Here is a 19,886-nt window from a genome sequence, read left to right on the forward strand (position 1 = left end):
GTTAGTTAGGTTGTTAGATCCTAAGCTGAGTTAGTTACCAAGTTTATATATATACATGTACTCTACCTATTGGGAAGTTAATTTGATCAATACTAATTCATCTCTTTCCTTACTCTCTCAACCACTCTTGTTCGTCAATATTCAAGATCATGAAAATCATCAATCTTAACTTTTCCTAATCATAGCACTCTAAATCGTCTCTTCTTTCTTGCTTACTGTACAAAACAACACAATTCTCTACTACTTTTTTAAAAGAATAGATATAATACTGCAGTCTCATATAAAGAGATACTTCATTTGATTTTCAAAGAAGCAAAGGGAACCTAATACCCATATGCTCCTCTTCTTCAGTGCCAGTGGTAGTATCAATTTCAAAATTCCTATGTATCAAAGAAAATTGAGCATATAATAAATCCTAGTACAGAGGAAGCAGTGATGAAGAACAATGGAGATGAAGATAAGTGTGAAAGGAAGAAAAAGGAGTGAGTGTATTAGAAAGAGAGGAAGAAATGAGTATTTCAGGTTAAGTAGGTTATTAGATGAAGAGTAACTTTTAGTTCTATAGATATTCAACCATTTTTTAATTTTCATAGAATTTTAAAAGGTTGGTTATATTTGGTAATGTAATTGAGTGAATTGTACTTTTATGTAATTATCTTAAACAAATTGATAATTACTATACTAACAATACTATTCAACTTTCAAAAAATAGCAATAGAAACTTTATAAAACCTATATAACCTCCAACAAATCCCATAAAATTAGAGCTTTTATTTGCTCTTCCACACAATCCCAGCCCCCTTTACCAATTCCACCCACAGCCACTGGTCCCTTGCTAACCCTTATTGCTCACCCAAAAAATCGCCGAAGCTTCTCTTCCATAGCCTTTTCCCTTTTCTCTTTGTCATCTCCATTTCACTTGACAACTTTATCAGTTGCTTTTTTCTTTATCGATCTTCTCTCCTTTGGCTCTCACAATTTCATCTCTCTGAGTATAATTTGTGTATCACTGTATGTCATGAACATATAATGTATATACTTGACATACTCATGATATACAGTCATATATATTGACATATGTTGGGAAAAACAAAGTACTAATAAAAGTGCACAACAACGTAACATCTAAAGAATATCCAAGTCTATATTTTTACATCGGAAGAATACCCAAGTCTATATTTTTTTTTTCAATTTGAACCAAGAGGAGACAAACTAAATCAAACACAACAAATATTGAGCAGCAAGAATTTCAACCAAATGAATACGATAATACAAGAATAAAATCAATGAAATGAGACACTAAAATTTTTATGAAAAATCCTTCAGTGTGAAGAGTAAAAAAAATCACGAGACCAAAAGCTTCAATAGATACACACCAAGATTTATAATAATTTTCTCTAAAATAGACACCAAGGAAGTGTCAAATAACTAGCAACCATTGATAAAAAAATCACAGAAAACCAGAGAATTAAAGGAGCAAAATCACAAAAAATGCAGCTACTGTTTAGAAATTAAAAACAAGAGATATGGGGTACCAAATACAACTCTGTAAGTTTTTAATCAAATATTAAGATGAGACAAACTATCATTCCAAAAATTAGCTTTATCGGACAAGAAACGAAGCGAAAATCACAATTTGCAGTTAGTTGCTAGGGCTGAAATTTGATGCAAAAATCTGCAATATTTTCTCTCAATATGGCATCTAAAAACTCCCTTATGTATGTGAAAATAAGACGTAAAGAAGTCTTGAATATGCACCATAGTATTGGGATTATGGAAAAAAGTGTGCTAATCCAAATTGGACTTCTATTTATCCAAATAAAAAGGGAAAAACACCCAAAATCCAATAACATACACATAATATATAGTGACGTACATACTTGTATGTCATGGTATGTATTTATATGTTGTCTATAGCACCACATATATAGTTCTAGGAAGAAGTAGAACGAGCGAGAGTTGTTGAAACTAGCATATTGAAAGATCAATCGGCCAAAATAACCATGAGTGGCTACGATATTATAAGTTTTTTCATCTTGACCGAATCTGTAACCTTCATTAACAAATTCATTTTTTGTGGTTTTCCAAATCAAACTAGAAGATACCAAGTAACCATGCATAACACTGAATAGGGAGCTGCTGAATACACCAGCTATGCCTAACATGTGAAATGGGTGCATAAAGATGTTATGCTCAGCCTGGAATACAATCATGAAATTGAAAGTACCAGAGTTTCCTAGAGGCATATCATCAGAAAAACTTCCTTGACCAATTGGGTAGATCAAGACAAACATAGGACATACATCAACGTCTACCAAATGTACAATTCAACACATTATTTTGAATTTTAACACCCCATTCATTGATCTGAAACTTTTTACAGTGATTTGCTGATATGGGTGATTTGGGCTCCAAGATGCTTGGGGCATTATGGAACCATTCCAAGCAACTTGGAAGTTAAAGCAAATCAAGTAGTATCCCTACCCCTCATTTTGAGTATTTGTACTCTATATCATGTTATAAGATGCAATACCCTTTTCATCATTACAAAAAGTCTACCATGCCAAAATTCAGGTTAAGATTTTCCTCAAATTTATAGTTAAAAATTTCAGGCCAGGTTAGTCTTGGATGAAATTCAAGCATGGTATGGTCTAGGATAATTAAGGAATGAATTATTTAAAGATTATATAATTTAAAGTGATTTAAGATATTCAAGACGATAGAAATCCATAGGATCTTTTGAAAGTGAATTCGGATGAGTAGAACTCCTGATATCGAGCTTGTTGTAAATGGATTAATTTATGATGTCTTAATCCGAGGGTGTGTTTTGCAAAAGTAAAAAATGAGAGAAATCCTAAGTTTTTACCTTTCCTAACCCGCTACCACTGTAAATCTTTAGCTAGAATTTCTAGCTATAGCGGGAGTCAGCTTTGGTTAATCCCATCATAGAGGGCGGATCTTGCTGTAGCGAGGTCGCTGTAGTGGGATAGAGCCACCATAGTGGGATATATACTGATTAATGTAGAAAATACCTCAAAAATATTATTTTATTCCACCTTTATTTTGGAAATAGTTGAGGCAATTTAGGGTGAATTCCACCTATTTTCCATCAAAACTCTTCATAAAAGTAAGTTAATCCCTTCCCATAACTAGATTTTGTATTATGAACTCATAGAATCACTAGATTTAGGCTTTTAGAAGGATTTAACTTAACCTAACTGATTTTTTTGGTGCAATTAGATGAATTAGATATAAACCATTGAGTTTTGGTTAGAAGTTGTTACATTACCCTTGTATGACTATAATTCATCATTGTAACCATGAAATTGGTAGGATTAAATTGAATAATGATAGAAAATCATTGTTACCAAGACTCTGATTTATATTTCGTATTTAGTATTTTAATTAGAATGTTCAAGATCTTGGTTTAATTAGTGAAAAGAGTTAGTTGCCTTGTTTTGGCTAAGTGTTGGATTTGAAAGTTTTAGGTTAGATGATTCTCCCACTAGAGGGTTAGTATGGGTACTACTTATGATGAGTTGGGTCTTGAAAAAGTTGGTATCAGATCCCTGGGTTAGTTGATCTCGTTGTACCAAAATGGGTCCACTAAAGTCTTGTAAAATGGTATGGAGATGTTTGTACTTTTCTTTGAGACACTATAGGACTTTAGAAAAGTGTAATTTTTTTCATTCTATCACTTGATTCCAATTGGTATCTGGTGATCTAAATTGGTATTTGAATCTCCTAATTATTTATCTACATATGGTGAACACCATAGCTAACAAAGCCAGAGCAACAACCCTCGCACCAACAACTCCAATTATAGAATCGGCTGTTCGAGGATGAGGAATGGGTAGGGGAAGAGGAAGAGAAAGAGAAAAGCCCCCTAGAGGTGAAGATAAAGCATCAACTAATTAATACCATTAGAGTTTAGTGACACCTTCCACACCCCAAGATCATTATGAGAAGGTTGGGGTTATGAATAAGGATGTTGTAGAATATGAGGAGGTGGCACTAGTTGCTAGTTGGGGGTGCAAATCTTCCTCCAATGTCTTCTGAAATAATTCACTAAGTAATTTATTTCTTGAATGGGTTTGTCAGTACTGGGGCTAATCCTTCTATGTTTGCTTATCAATTTCCAGGTGTTCAACTAACTGTCATCGTTGCTCCTAGAATGGGTAAGACCTAGGGGGCTAAATTTTCCCTTGCTCGGTGTTAGGTCCTATCATGATTGGGACTGAACATAACATGATAACTAAGTTCCTAAAGTTGGAACCTCCTACTTTTATTGTCTTTGAGACTGAGGATGCATTTGAGTTCATTGTTGATAGTTATGAAAGATGGCATATGATGTGTATTCTAGTGCACATAGTGTTGAATTTGTTACCTTCCAACAGTAAGATGATGAAAAGTAGTGGTGGAGGGATTATGTTGAGTGTCAGTCACTATATTTAGCTCCATTTCCATGTGCTTAATTCCATACCCTATTTTTGGAGAAGTATGTACCTCATTGATCTTAGGCGTATTTATACACCTTAGTGTCATTATATATGGGTGTTTAGCTTAGTTTTATGGATAACTTGATGTTCTTGATGAAGTATAAAGTATTTATTTGTATTATAATTTACATATTTATATTGTTTAAGGTAAATTTGAAATAATTCAATAGTAAAAATGATCAAATAGAGGTTAGAGGAGAAAATTAGTGATGCTAGCTTTAGCTATGCTTGTTCTAGTGTACTTTGATGATCTCTATTGTGTTGTATGGACTATTATTGTTATATGATGTTGTATGAAATAATTGAAGGTTCTATGGAAACTAAATGAATCCTACAAGCAAGCCATAAGAACAGGGGAATCAAGGAACAAGTGGACGAGGAGAAAAGAGCAATGAAGGAGCGAACCTCACCCTTTAGAGGGGGCCTTACGCCGTACCATCCATAGAATAGAATAGGGACTTGTTACAATACCCCTAGGGTTATGTCACAGTAACTCACCCCTGATATGGTACCGTGCCACACCACCCTTAGCCATGCGGCGCAACACCCCTCTGCTCGATCTAAAAGTTGGTTTTTCTATTATTTAAGTGGGGAAAGGTTGTAAATGCATATGTTTTGTATGGGGCAGCATATGAAAAACCTAATAAACTCTATTAGGAGTATTTATTCACATTTACACATCATATTTGGATCAACACATAACTGGAGAGAGGAGAAAGCATCAAGGGCTCCAAACAAGGGTTCTTTGTTCTTTAACCTTATTTCTTGTAGTTTTTACTTATGAATTCATTTATGATGATTCCTTGTATTACTATGAGTGGATAAAAACACTATTTATAGGTTTGATTCTACAACATAATTATGTAATTATGGTTTGGTAGCTGGTTAGTATGTTTACTAAGTATCAATTATTCGTGCGTTCTTGTTTTACTATTCTAAGGCATCATGAACTTTAGGATAAATCTAAGTCCAAAAACAAATTGATAATATAAGTAGAGGGATGGAATGAAGAATGTATGGAGTGTGGATAATTTCTTTAATTGGTTTAATATAAATTTTTAAAGGATGATTTGTGATTAGGATAGAGATACACCTAAACGCCTCACTTGGTTAATGAAATAGAAAGATAACTTAGTGAATCTAAGTTAGAGACTTACATCCCCGCTCAACGATGTATTTTTGAGACTAATTTAGGTATATGACTTAGGGATGACCATCCCCAGGTTATATTATCAACCTAGTAAATCAATAATGACAATAAATACTAATGCTGGCTAGAAATCGTAGTTACGCATGAATGTGATGTAAATGCCTCAACCCTATAATTCTATATATATTGTTCACAATAAAATTTTCATATCGTTGCTATTTTTATTATTTGGTTTATAAAATCAAAACTCAAAACTCTTATTGGTTACAAATTGCATTTGATTAACTTTAATAGTAACACTTAAATTAGATTGTTTGCTAAAAAATCAAGTTCTTGTGGGATCAATAACCGGCTCATAAGAGTCACTTTACTACTTGTTTGGACACGTACACTTGCAAGTGCACTTAGGCTTAATAATTTTTTGGCATCGTTGCCAAAGACTTAAAAAGTTAGCTACTTTTTAATTTTTAGTTAGCTACTTTTTAATTTTTAGTTAGCTACTTTTTAATTCTTAGTTTTACTATTTTGTTTGATAAGTATTGACAACTTGGTCTTAGCTACTAAATTTGTAGGTACAGGTTTGAATCTTAAGTAATTTGGCAAGGACAAGGGATTTTATTGAACCATATCCCAAACCTGAGCGATGTTTGCACCACTTGAGGAGAGAAATAATAAGAAGAGACCATTCCTATAACAATGGGTGATGAACAACCAACCCGTAGGACAATGCACGAAGTGGCAATCCCACTCTCAACAAATGTTACCTCCTGTATTCATAAATCACCTGTAGGAGGTTGATTTGAGATTAAGCAAAACATGGAGCAATCGTTGTATAGTGAGAAGTTTACAAGATTGTCACGTAAGGATCCATAGGTCCGCTTACAGAATTTCTTGGAGATCAGTGACACGTTTATTCCTGCTGGAGTCTCCATAGACTACGTGAGGCTCACTCTTTTTCCATTATCATTATTGGGGAATCAAAGAAATGGTTAAAGGGAACCTTTAATATAAATCACAACTTGGGATGATTTTCTAAAGAAGTTCCTTTTTTGATTCTTTCCCTCTGGCAAAACTGCAAGGTTGAAGAGTGAGATCCTAAGTTTCAAGCAGAAGTCAGATGAAAATATCCATTATGCATGAGATATATTCAAGTCCCTTGTTAGAGACTACACGCATCACCAACAGACAAATAAGGTATTAGCTCACACTTTTATTGAAGGACTTGACTAGAACCCAAAATTTTTGCTAGATTCAGCTGCAGGTGGTCCAACTTTGAAGAAAATCTATGATGATTTTTATACTCTCCTTAACCAAATTGCACAAGTTATCCAGAATGGCATGGTGATGTATCCAGAAGTATGATGAAAAATCCTACAGGTATGATCGAGGGAGATAGTATTACTAGATTGACTACACAGTTGGCCTCTTTTCAGAACTAGGTGATGATGTAGTTCAATAAGTTGGGTTTGACCCAACCTCCTCAAGTTAATGCAATTTAGCAGGATTAGACATGGTGTTAAATTTTTGGTAGCAGTGGTCACTCTAAAGATCTATATGGAGCAAATTTAGAGTCAGTGAATTTTTTAGGAAATACATAAAAAGGCACTCAAAACTATGGTAATGCCTAAATCCCAATTGGCAAAATCAACCCAACTACTCATATCGTAATAATTAGGCTCAACCTCAATATTTTTCGCAACAACAAGGTATTCAAAACAATACTCAGGCCAACAATATAGGAGGGTCCTTTAAAAAAGATTCTGGCCAACCAAGAACAAAGGCTATAGAAATAAAAAATCAGCAACTAGCTTAGAAAAATCTATATACATAGTTGGGCCAGTTAGCTCAGGCGCAGAACTCAATACCTTAAGGGGGTTTGTCTAGTGATACAAAAAATCCAAATCAAGTGATGACAATCACCTTGAGGAGTGGTAGAGACCTGGTTGATTTGTCGTTAAAGAAAAATAATGAGGTGTAGGAAAAGTCACCAAAGCAAACAAAAAAGCAAGGTCAGCCAAAGAAGCCAATAAAAAGGAGAAACCTGAGTACCCAAATAAAAAGTCAATTGAGAAATCTCAAGAGAGTCCACCACTATGTTTCTTCAAAATCTTAAGAAAGCCAAAAAAATATGCTTAGTTTAAGAAGTTCTTTTAACTTTGAGAGAACTTCACATTAACCTTCCTTTGTTTGATGTCCTGTATGAAAGGCCTAAGTATGCTAAGTACTTGAAGGATGTGGTGACAAACAAAATGAGGCTGGATGATATTGAGACTATAGCACTTACAAAAGATTAAAGTTCTGTTGTTCTGAGCAATTTACCCCATAAACCTCAAGGACCCTGGAAGTTTTACCCTTCCCATACAAATTGATGATTTGGTACTTTTCAAGCTCTATGTTATTTGAGGGTAAGCATAACTTGATGCCTTTTATAATGTTTAGTACTCTTTGTTTAGGGAAGCCTATGACCTCTCCAGTTATGATACCGATGACAACCAAAACTAGAATTGTCCCTAAAGGAATCATAGATGATGTTCTCATCAAGGTTGCTAAGTTCATTATTCCTATTGACTTCATTGTTCTTGATTATTATGTAGATAACAAGGTAACATATTGGGACGTCTATTCTTGGCTACTGGGGGATTATTAGTTGATGTTAACGAGGTCACTCTCTAGATGAGATTGAATGATGAAGAAGTGGTCTTCAGAGTATACAAAACACTCAACACACCCTCACACTACAGAGATCTATGCATGATCACAGTGATGAAAGTAGATGAATATGGGGTAGAAGTGTGTACAATTCCATTTAACTCTTCAAACTCTCTAATGAAGTTGCTCGAGTTGAGAAATAAGTTTGAACCTACAAAACATAAATGGAATCCTATAGAGGTGAGTTTATACAAAGTTGCATACCTTGAGAGTGAGCAATCAAGGGGTTTAAAAAAAAGGATAAGATGGGGCTCGAGTTATAGGAAAAGGATGAGAGAATATAGATAATGAGTTGTGAAGTGAGTCGAGTCGCGACAATATATCAGACGTTTCTTGGGAGGCAACCCAAGTTAAGGCAGTTATTTTTTCTTAGTTTTTCCTTAGTATCACTTTTGGTTTTGTTTTTCTTTTGTGTTTACAGGTTGAAAGAAAGTCTGAGTACCTGAAATCTTATCTAAGGAGCATGGAAAAATAAAGTGTAGGGCCCTCTGAACTTTCTTGATGGATGAGATGCTACTATCCAGGCCTAGACGTCTCAGGAGCATTCTTAATCCTTATTATTTGATTTATACTTTAGGGACAAAGTATGATTTTAAGTGTGAGGTGGGTATTTTTTCAATTTGTTTAGGGTCAAGTGCACTATAGGTTTTTCATTTTTGATTTATTTTTGAGTTTTTGACTAAATTCAAATTTTACTAAAATATTTTATTTTTGTTTATTTTTAATTTTTTTTGGTTGGTTTAGTAGAAGCACACTTCACCCATCCCTTGTTTTTGCTTGTCAGTTCTTTTCTGAAAGGAAGCCCTTTGAACCCATAATTCTTTTTGATTTTTAGGAGTAGTATTAATATTAATATTTTTGTTATTAGGAACAAATAGAGATGCTCTTGCTAGGTGCTATACATGGTTATATAATGCAAGTTTAAATGTAGAAGCATGTGTAATGAGTTGACTGACTATTTTGAGACACCTAAGCTCATTTATTTGAATCTTGTATGATGTTGGTTTAAGTTTGAGTTTTTTCTATTGCTTAGTTTTGAGTCTATAGGGATATTTCTTGATTTGAACATGTGTCATGTGTTAGTGAAGTTGTTGTTATATCCATGTTTGCATTGTGATGTCTAGAACTTACCCGGTGTGTTTGCAAAGCAAAATAAAATTTTTTGACTATAGGAGATGATATAGGCATTTCTTTAATAGCAATGTTTATTCTTGCTTTATCTACCCTTTCAGCTTGATCTTAGTTAGTTTCCTTGAGCCTTTAGCCTATTCTTTGGTAGCCTTCTATGTAGCTTATTTATTTTCTCTTAATTCACCGTAATTTGATCCAAAACTCATAAGAACTTTCAATAAAAAAATTGAGGTGTTAAGGAGTGTATAATTGAAGAAGGAAAAATTAAAAGTGATGCCCCAAGGAAATAACAGTTGGTGCGTTAAAAACTTTGTGTTATCGGGAGGGAGTAGTGTAATAAAAAGGAAAATTGATCAAAAGTGAATCATGTGTTCAGAGCAAATACTCCTTAGTAAAGAAGTGTAAGCTAGCTTAAATAGATGCATCAAGACAAAAGTGAGTTAGGAAGATAAGTGGTAGAAAATGGGTTGGTTGTAGTTGAGTTTTAATATAAAGTGTAGTGTATTAAAACATTTAAGGAAGATAGTCACTATTACTATCCAGAATAGTTCCTACCCGTCCCGTAGCCTACATTACCACCTTTTAAGTCCTACTTGATCTTGAAATTTGATATTCTGATATGAGTGGAGTACCACACTAAGGTCAAGCTTATAGTTCATTTTATGTGACATGTGAATTCTTGTAAAAGTGAGCAAACTTTTACTCTTACACATATTCTTGTGATAAATTACATCTTTATGAGTGAATATGGGTGACTCTCTTATGGTGAAAATGCATGTTTGATTATGGATAGGTGACTTATATGATCTCTTTGTTGAGTAACGTGCATGAGTTTGTCAAGTTGTTAGAGTCAATTCTCGAGGTTAGAAAATCTTAAAGTGGTGTTCATGTGTTGCAATTGTAATATGACATGCCTCATTTAGACCTTGCTATTCATATACTCATCGTATTTTTAGCTTGAGTGTCTCAGTTTTAGGAGTGATGCTAGTTTCTTCCCTGATGATGCTTCATGTAAAGATTTGTTCGAGGGAGAACAAGGATTTAAGTGTGGGGTGGTGATCTTAGGCATATAAGTTTCATTATCTATACGCGTTTAAGTTTGTTATAAGGATAACTTGATGTTAATAATGAAGTATAAAGAGTGAATTTGTGTATTTTTGTCCTAATTTACATGTTTATAGTGTTTAAGGTTCATTTAAAACAAGTTAAGAGTCAATAGAGGTTAGACGAGAAAACAAGTGATGCTAGCTTGAGATGTATTTGTTCTAGTGTACTCTGATAAGATCTATTGTATTGTATGAACTAGTTATTATTATATGATGATGTAGGAAGCCTTTAGAGGTTCTATTAAATATAAATAAAGTCTTCAAACAAGCTTTATGAAGAGAGGAAACAAGGAACAAGTGCACAAGGAGAAAGGAGCAATGAAGGAGCGAACCTCACCCTTTGGAGGGGGACTTGTGCTGCACACTCCATAGAATAGGAAGGAGGATTGCACCGCACCCCCTATGGTGAAGGCACACTACGTCACCCATGTTATGGTCCTACACCACACCTACCTTGGCCATGCAAAGCAAGCCCCCCAGGACATTTAAAAATTGTTTTTTACATTATTTAAGTAGGGGTAAAGTTGTAAATGTATATGTTTGTATGGGCAGCCTATGGATGACCTAAAACACTATATAATGAGTATTTATATACATTTACACATTATATTTAGATCAATACACAATGGGAGAGAGAAGAAAGCATCAAGGGCTCTAAACTAGGGTTGTTTGTTCTTCAACCTTAGTTTTCTTGTAGTGTTTACTTATGAATTCATTTATGATAATTTTTTGTATGACTATGATTGGATAAACACCCTCTTTATAGGGTTGAGTACACAACACAATTGTGAAATTATGGTTTTTTAGTTGGTTAATGTGTTTATCAAGTAACTGATTATTCATGCATTTTTGTTTTACTATTCTAAAGCGTCATGAACATTATTATAAATCGTAGACCCAAAATGAATTGACCATAGGATTGGAGCAACATAATGAATAACATAGGATGTATGTATCACGTCTTTAATTATTTTAATACAGATTGTTAAAGGTTGATTTACGGTTAGGATAGAGATATACCTAAACACCCTACGTGGTTAATGAAACAGGAAGATAACTTAGTGTATCTAAATTAGAGACTTACATCCCCACTCAAAAATGTAGTTGTGAGACTAATTTGAGTATATGAGTTAGAGGGTAAGCATTCTCAAGTTATATTATCAACCTCATAAATTAATAATCACGATAAATAATAACATCGGCTAGAAATCATAGTTATATATGAATGTAATGTAAATGCATTAACCCTAGAATTCTCCATATATTATTCACAATCAAAGTTTTATAACATTGTTATTTTGATAATTTAGTTTATACAATCAAAACTAAAAATTCTTGTTGGTTACAAATTGTATTTGTTTAACTTCAATTGTAACGTTTAAATTAGATAATAGTTTGCTGAAAAACCAATTCCCTATAGGATCGATAACTAGCTTGTAAGAGTCATTTTACTACCTGTTTGGCTTAATTGGCTTGTAAGAGTCACTTTACTACTTAATTGGCCACGTATACTTACTTTTTCACTTGGACGCAACACCCGTGCTCTCTGTGATTACAAAAAAGATGAGTTTCTGGCCTTTGAGTAGGGAAATATGTCTATTATAGACTACGAGGATAAATTTCATGCCTTTTCTCATGATGTTACTGAGTTACTTAGTATAGAGGATGATAGACTTCAGTTTTTTGTAAAGGGAATGGACACTAACTTGTAGGTTTTGTTTGTTCATATGACTTTTGTCAAGAAGATCTTTAGTAAGGCTGCTGAGTTTATGAAAAAGGTAGAAGTGGTCAAGCAAGTTGTCAGGCAAAGTTTTAGAAAAGAAGTCCCTGAATACTGAAAACTTTGATGGTTCTTATTTCAATGATCATAGCCATAAGGCCTATCCAAATCACCTTATTTTATCAGATTTGCAAGCTTCTACAAAGGGTTAATCAGGTACCATTCAGATGCCTCCAGTTGCTAAAAATCGATGGGCTTCTTATTCTCTGACTGATAGGCCTTCTCTAGATCGAGGTTGTTATACTTGTAGTGGTAAGGGATACTTTAAGAGAGAGTTTCATCAGATATAAGCTGGTTTTTTAGAGCTGCAATAGGCTAGAGATTTGGTTTTTGTTAGTAGTGGTAGTTGAGGTAATAGTAATAGTAACGATAAGGGCCATTCACAGGATAAGTGGGGTAATTATCAAGGAGGCCATGGTGGAAACTAAGGTAGTGGTAATATAGATAGAGGTGGGGTGTAACCTATTATAGAGGTTTCCTATGTTAATGATATAGCTTACTGTTATGTCTTTCCAAATAAGAGCAAGGTCGAGGCTTTTGATGTCTTCATTATCGATACTATTCTCGTCTGTGATTGAATAACTACTATTTTGTTTGATCTGAGTTTCATTTATTCTTATGTATCTATTAGATTTGACTTGGGATTAGACTTGATTTGTGATATACTTTACTTTTCTGTATATGTGTCTACTTTGGTTGGAGACTCTATGGTAGTGATCCATGTGTATCATAATTGTTCTATTTTGTTTATGGGGTTATCGACTTGGGTAGATTTGATAATATTTGATATGATTGATTTGACATCATCTTGGGTATGACTTGGCTATGTCCATATCATGAATGTCTTAACTATAATGCTAAGATAGTAATCTGAGATAGATACATTAGAGTGGGAAGGTGTGTATAAGCTGAAGCATGTGAAAATTTAATATTTTATTATGGATAAGAAGTTGGTTGGGGGAGGGTATTCAGCCTTTCTAGTATGTCTCCAAGATGTTAATGCATAGTCTTTTTCTGTTGAGTCAGTTCTTGTGGTGTCTGAATTTGGGCACCCGCCCCATTTCTAATCCTTCATGTCCAATGGATCTGGTTGAGTTGAGAAAACCCAAGAATCAATTGTAGGAGTTACTTGATAAGGGATTCATTCACCCCAGTTCTTTGCCTTGGGGTGCTCCAGTGTTGTTCGTTAAGAAAAAATTGATAGCGTGAGTAGGGCTGGGCATATTTTGGTTTAAACCAAAAAAATCAAAAAATCAAACCTAAATTTTAATTTCGGTTTGGTTTTTTAATTTTTTGGATTGGTTTTGATTTTTAATTTTTGAAATTCAGTTAAACGGTTTGGTTTTCTGTTTTCCAAAAAAATAATTCGGATAAACCAACTAACCGAAATTCTATAAATAATTAATATATATATATTTATTATATATATATATAATATTTAATATATAATAGCAACCCTAATAACTAATAAGTAATAGCATGCCACATACAACTAACAACATACATCAGTCCAATAGTCTAAAAATCGATCGAACCATAGACAGCCGGCGAGATCATCGTCTGTACAGCAACACCAGAGCCGACGACCAGACGACCACTATCGGCTTAGCCAGTAGTGCCGATTGTGGTCTTTCTGACAGCGACCATTCTTTTGAGTTTTGGCTGTTTATGCAAACTTATGCACAATTAAGTTATATATTATGTTAAACTTATGGTTATATCATTTAGTTTCATCCATGTTGAGTTATTTATTTTTGGGAATGAAAAATAGGTTTGAATTATTTTTTTTTTAAAATTATTAATTTTAAATATCTTGTCATAACAAAGAGAGGTTCACTACTTTAATCTTCAAAACTGAAATAAAAATTTGAAATAACCAAATCGAATTTGTAGAAACAAAACTGAACCGAATTTATTTTGGTTTGATTATGATTGTCATTTTTGTCACTAACTGAACCGACATTAAACTATCAAATCGAATAAACTAAATGAACAGCCCTAAGCGTGAGAAGATGTATTAACTACAGGGTGTTGAATAAGGTTACCATCAAGAATAAGTATCCTTATACTGGATAGATGATCTTTTTGTCCAGTTATAAAATGCTTCAATTTTCTCCAAGATAGACTTAAGGTTTGGTTATGACTAGTTAAAAGTATTCAGCTTGAGGATATATCCCAAATGGCATTTAGGACTTGCTATGGGTATTACGAATTCTTGATGATGTCATTTAGGTTAACTAATGTGCTTACAACTTTCATGAGGTTAATGAATGGTATCTGCAAGTATATTTTGGATTTTTTCGTGTTTGTTTTTATTGATTACATACAGGTCATCACATTTTTTTGGAGATCTTAAACGAGAAATATTTGTATGCTAAGTTCTCTAAATATAAATTTTAGTAATTTATTTTGCCATTTTAGGACATGGATTTTAGAAAAAAGGAGTGATGGTATATCCCTAAAACATTGAGGCTATCAAGAGTTGGGTTTGTCTTAGCTCAGTGACTAAGGGTCCGCCCTAGCTCAGTGACTAAGGTTAAGAATTGTATGGATCTTTTAGTTACTATCGCAGGTTGTCAAGAATTTTATCTCTATTACTACTCACTTGATAAGGTTACTCAGAAGTTGGTTCTATTTATATGGTTAGACAAGTGTGAGGAGATCTTTCAAAAGTTCAAGACGCTTTTACTACCCATTCTTACATTGCCAATTGCAGGTAAGATTTTTATTATATTTTGTGATGCTTCATGCTCTAGTTTGGGTGCTCTATTAATGCAAGACAAAAATGTGATTGCCTATGCTTCAAGGGTATTGAAGCCTCATGAGAAAAATTACCCAACCCATGATTTGAAGTTGAAACAATGGTTTTCCGCTTATGATTTGGAGACACTACTTCTATGGTGTCAAGTGTGAAGTATTCACAGACCATCAAAGTTTGCAACATATTTTCACCTAAAAGGATTTGAATTTTAGGTAAAGAAGGTGGATGGAATTGTTTAAGGATTATGATGTAACCATCTAATGCCACTGGGGTAAGGTCAATGTGGTGGAAGACGCATTGAGTCAAAAGTCTGTGAGTATGGGTAGTCTGTCTTGCTTGAGGGTGTCATGGAGACCCTTAGCTAGATAAATTCAGACACTAGCATCATAATTTATATAGCTTGGGATTTCTGAAAGGGGTAGAGTGTTGGCTAGTCTGTAGGTAAGTTCAACATTCCTTGGTCAAATCAAGGCCAGATAGTTTAAAGATAGGAAGTTGAAGAAACTTTGAAACAAGGTAGTGTATAGAAAGACTTCTGACTCCAAACTTGTGGCATGTGGAGTTTTGATAGTGTGGGGCATGTGTCCGTGCCTCGAGTTGGTGGTTTGATTCCAAGTTTTCTTGCAGAAGCTCATAATTCTCAATACTTTATTCACTCAGGTGCAACCAAGATGTACTGTGACTTGAGACAAATCTATTGGTGGCCTAGAATAAAGAAATATATAATTGTGTATGTGTCTAAATGCCATAATTATTAGTAGGTAAAATACGAGCATTAAAGGCGAGTAGGTTCACTTCAAAGAATACATATTTTTGACTAAATAATGAAAACGGATAGCCATGGATTTTATAGTAGGTTTTTCGAAGACCTTGGGGCAGCATGACTCAGTTTGGTTCAAAGTAGACAGGTTGACCAATTCAACTCATTTCTTCCCAGTTAGAGTGGATTATAGCTCAAAGTAGTTAGCTAAAATTTATGTCAATGAGATATTGAGGATGCATGAGGGTCAATTTCCATAATTTCTTATAGAGGTATGCAATTCACCTCTAAGTTTTGGGATAGGATACCTGAAGAGTTGGGTACTAAGCTTGACTTCAGTAGTTCAATACTTTTTTCCATCCTCAGAATGACGGGTAGTCAGAGAGGACTATTCAGGTGCTTGAGGATATGTTAAGGGACTATGTTAATGACTTTGGTGGTTATTGGGATAAGTTTTTGCCGTTGTGTGAGTTTTCATACAACAATAGTTACTATTCTAGCATCGATATGGATCCATTCGAAGAACTCCTGGGAAAGAGGTATAGATCACCCATAGGATAGTTCAAAGTTGGTGATGTGAAACCTTTAGGCACAAACTATATGAAGGAAGCTCAGGAAAAAAATAAGGTTCATTCAAATCAAGTTGTTGGCAGCCTAGAGTAGGCCAAAGAGAGTTATGTGGTTTGGTAAGAAGTGTAAGCTTAGCCCTTGATATATTGGTCTGTTTAAGGATCTTGATGTTTTGGGATTGATAGCTTAAGGGTAGGCATTTCCACCAATCCTGTAAGGGGTCTATCTAATATTCTATATATCAATGCTTAAGAGAGATCATGGAGATGGGGAGTACATCATTAAGTGGCACTCAAATTTCCTTGATAAGAATATTTCATATAAGGAGGAGCTAGTTGCAATTCTTGATCGGGGTATTCAAAAACTGAGAATAAAGGAGATTCAGTCACTAAAGGTCCAATGGAAGTATCATCCCATTGAGGAAGATACTTGGGAAATTGAGAGGGAAATCCGACACGTATCTTCACTTGTTTTTGAGGATACTGACACTCTCTTTCTTCTTTCTTTCCTTTTTTGTTTGATCTTTTGGTGACAAAAAATGGGTAAATTGATATCTATTATAATGAATCTTTCCATATTTACAAGTAAGTCTAGTGTGCCAAAATTTGGGTTAGGGTTTTCCCCAAATTGTGAGTTAGAAATTTTAGGCTAGACTAATCTTTGATGAAATTCAAGCATGGTATGGTCTAGGATAATTCAAGAATGGATTAGTTAAAGGTTGTATAATTTAAAGTTTTTAAATGGTAGTCAATATGATAAATAATCTGTAGGGTCTTTCAGAAGTAAATCCAGATAAGAAGAACTCCTAATATCAAACTTGATGTAAATGAATTAGTTTGGAATATGTAAATCCGAGAGTGTGTTGCAAAAAAGTAAAATTGGGAGCAGTCCCAAGTTTTTGCCTCACCTAACCCATTATAGCGGGTGGTAGGCCGTTACTTCTGGGCCATTATAGTAGGATTTTTTCCCTTATTTTAGGAGTCAGTCTTGGTCAATCCCGCCATAGAGGGTGGATCCCTTTATAGCGAGGCTGCTATAGTGGAATAGTGTCGCTACAGGGGGATTGAGCTGAATAATATAGAAAATACCCTAAAACATTCTTTTATTCCACCTTTATTTTGGAGATATTTTGGTGATTGAGGGAAAATTTTCCTATTTTCCATTAAAACTCTTTGTAAAGTATGTTAATCCCTTCTCTTAACTAGTTTTTGGATTATTAACTCATAAAATCATTATTTTTAGGGTTTTGGAGAGGATTTAACTTTATCTAACTAATTTTTTTGGTGTGATTAGGTGAATTTGGTATAAACCCTTGGGTTTTGATTAAAAGTTTTTAAGTTACCCTTTCATGACTATAATTCACCATTATAACCATGAAGTTGGTAGGATTAAGGCAGAGTGATGATGGAAAACCCTATAATGGGAGGAATGATTATAATTTAGTCGTAAAGTTTTGGGATTAGGCTATAATACTTGATATTACTAGTTCATTTGGTTTATTAAGGCTTGTATTGATGTTTTTAGACCACAATCAAGTTGAGGTTGTAAGAAAAGGCAAGGGTCAAGTGTATTAGCGCATTGTGGGCCTTGGAATGAGGTAGGTGATGGTTTAATATAGTTGAAACCCAATTTGACTTATGTATGCATGTTAACTATATCCATGTTCAAAGAAAGTAAATGGTTAATTGATATAATATCCTTACCCAAGACTACTCCCTAGTTGTAACATGGTGCTTAGAGTCACAAGTAACTCTAAGCTAACCCATGGACTGACATGACATTAGGAATACTGTAAAAAACTGATAATCACTAAGAGGAAGCTAAATTTGAATAATATAAGTAAATCCAAAAATTAATAGTTAAAACGGAAATCATCTAAACAAAACCATAAAGCTAAAAACTACTATCTTTTTTTCTAAAAGCCTCTACTAAAATAAGTTGGGGTACAAGCCCCTAACAAACTCCTAACTTTCTGAAAATAGAATGAATGAAATAAGGAAAATAAACATATGTCTTGTCCTTGAAGTATGAGGACTCACTAAACTCGACTGAGATAATATGGAGTTGTACTAAACAAAAGCTAGATGCTGGGCATCTAAACCTATATTATAACACTATATAGCACAAAAGAAGTTTGCGGTCACTACTTTGAATGTACTGAGCATATAATATATGCACTATATATAACTAAGCATGCTAATTATAAACAATTTAAATTAAAATAATATTGGTGTATACTAAGATGTAAGGGTCCGTCCAAATAAGCTAAAATGCTTGAACACTCTAAGATAATTGAAATACTACGATCTAGGCTGAATTGAGGGTCATGCAAATGTTGAAGTCTGAACTGTGGGAGATACTATTAACCGATATATAACTATGTGAGCTAAACATGGATTTTTCTTTATAATCCCTATTGAAAGAGGACCAATATACCTTGCCAGGATATAAAGGCTGATCAAATTTGACATGGTACTACTAAACTAAAACAGTTCCCACTGAGGGGGCTAAATAAACCTACGATGGAAAGTAGTTCTATGACATAGGGACTTCTAGTCAAGGCCCTTGTATGTTAGATAGGTGAACCGTCATCCCTATATCCGCTCAGTGATAAGTACCTCTCTTAACTGAATATAACTAATAGCTTATAAGAATACTGATGATGACATATCTATATGTCAAACTATCAATAATCATGGATGCTATATATGACTGCCATACTACTAATAAACTAAACTTTTATAAGAAAACCAATTCATGATTATTGATGGTATTTTATGTACCATGCTAATTGTGAAACTTAGATTTTGGAAAAGTACTCAAAAGAATTGATTGCATATTTGGACGTCATGTATGTCATGCACCTTACTATTATAAGCCAAAACTCCTCATTATGATATGAGTGCGCCTATATGAATCATGCATTTTTGAATAGTAAAATTTGTAAGTGACGGCTGGAGTAAAAAAGCATAAAAGAAACATATAAAGATTTAGATTTGAAAGGAATCTAAGAGACTAGACCTGAACCCAAAATCATGATTAATGAAGATATTAATAGTCAAATAGTAAGTATTATTTGAAAAAATTACTTAGAATAAACTTTATCTAAAAACACTCTATAGGTCTATAATACTGATCATACTGATAACTGTGGCTCAATAATATTACTGCTTGAGATTGAATGATAGACACTTCATTTGAAAGCATCCTAACACATGCAAAATTGAGAACTAAACTTTCAATTGTTGATGCATAAGTGTAATACTCAGTATTTTCGTGCTAGAATTCTAACCGTCGTTCCTGCGCGTCTAAGCTCTAATCCAAGTGATTCTCACATGAATACAAGTTTAATGATCATTATCCTAGTCTATGGAGTAGTTTAGAGGTGAAAAATATTCATAGCAACGACCTAAAACAATG

The sequence above is a fragment of the Capsicum annuum genome, chromosome 9 (genome assembly GCF_002878395.1).
Source record: "Capsicum annuum cultivar UCD-10X-F1 chromosome 9, UCD10Xv1.1, whole genome shotgun sequence".
Lineage (NCBI taxonomy): Eukaryota > Viridiplantae > Streptophyta > Magnoliopsida > Solanales > Solanaceae > Capsicum > Capsicum annuum.